Source organism: Penaeus monodon, chromosome 15, assembly GCF_015228065.2.
Source record: "Penaeus monodon isolate SGIC_2016 chromosome 15, NSTDA_Pmon_1, whole genome shotgun sequence".
Lineage (NCBI taxonomy): Eukaryota > Metazoa > Arthropoda > Malacostraca > Decapoda > Penaeidae > Penaeus > Penaeus monodon.
The window spans coordinates 4035739-4037456 of NC_051400.1; the positions used below are offsets into that span (position 1 = coordinate 4035739).

Genomic DNA, 1718 nt, shown 5'->3' on the forward strand with positions numbered 1-1718 from the left:
TTTCCTTTTAGAACGACCCTGCAACTGAGCCAAAGAACTTCTTTCAACGACTACTTTAAGCTCAGGCCCCTCTGCTGAGTCGGAACTCCTGACAGGTGACTGCGCTCTGGCGAGACGTGACAGCTTTTAAGTATTAGGGCATAACTCGATTTACCCAAACCTGACACTGTCACTGTAAAAGGAGTTAATTCAAGTTCCCTTTAGAATTAAGGAAGCTTAAGAAAATAATCCATTTCCACAAAAAGATACATTTCTACATGTACACATTTGCTTCTCTATACATGCATATGTACATAGTCATGTATGTGTCAGTACAGGTTTGTATACAGAGTTACATGCAAATAAAGATGAATTTAAATACTGTTACAATAAGAAAGGAAAATTAAATCGCTAAGTTTTAAGTCAGACTAGTTTTAAAGAAAAAAAAATTGCTGATGAGGACTTAACTCTGATTCGAGATCTACAGATAAATTTCACCTTTCTCGCTGTAGCCGTGCTTCATTGCATGCCCGTATGTCATATTTTTTGTATGATTTTTCTTAAGATTCTTTATAGTCATTCCTCTGTTGTTTTCCGTATATTATTAATATCATTATGTGAAACGTTATTGCTGAGAATGTTCTAACCCTGCCTTATCAAAAGCAATATCTCAATTACTATACAATCACTATACGCGGTAATAATTATTAACTGCAGCATTGCCATTATACATTTTACAAACATACATAAGCTATATGCTGTAGATAGGTTTCTTTTTAATATCTTAGCAGACCTTGAATTTCATAAGTTGATAAAAAAAATACACAGATACGTATCAGTTAAGGACAATGCTAAACTAGAAAAATATACGTAAGGAAAGATACTGAGAGATAAGGATAATATGAATCAAATTCTGTTTTATCAGCCCGAAAATCTATAATCAAAATGCACACAAAATCTAACAGTTTTGGGGGGTAAGCTAAGCATATTGTCTTCACTGCAATATTTCAGCTTTGAATTACTGAAAGCCGGTGTAACCGCCCCTTCCTTCGTCCTTTCTTTATCTTACTCTCTCTTTTTACCATATATTTAGTATTTTTCTCTTTGAAAACCATCTAGCATTGTTGGTTATTCATTTAACAATGCAATAAGTAGACTATATGAATGCATGCGTAGGCAAACTTGCGAATACTGTATATGACTTAATAAATTCACATACATAGATGTAAGGAAAGGTACATCGAAGTGTATTCATCACTCTTTTAAGTCAGGAATTCGACTGATACAAGGACTTTATTTACTATCCATGACATTATATGGATATATGGCGTACTGATGTCAAATATATATATCCCTACCTGATTTTCTGGAACATACTCATTCATAACTGGGTTATTTATTAACATCGTACCAGATCGTATCAATGCATCATAGGCAGTATTTGGAGACTCCTTGGTGAAGTTTATAATATCTGATGAAAATAATAAACATTTGCTAGGCACAGTGAATATCACAGATTCATTATGATATGCGGTTCTTGTTGGCGAACACAAGGACCTTGTAGAAGGCATTGGCCTTGACAGATACTGGGGTCCAGATGGTGAGCAGAACCATGGGCCTGTTGAACATTCCCTTCCAATTAATAGCGACGTAGGAGGGTCCATGCCATGAGCCACAGAGGGCTGTAGGGAAAGTCATGACAGTGTTACCCGCCAGAGTTTATTTGTGCTTTATTGCTC

General features: G+C 35.6%; 1 pseudogene; it reads right to left on the bottom strand.

Moving 5' to 3' along the window:
• Positions 1-1718, bottom strand: part of LOC119581685 — a 17958-nt pseudogene that overhangs the window by 1979 nt on the left and 14261 nt on the right.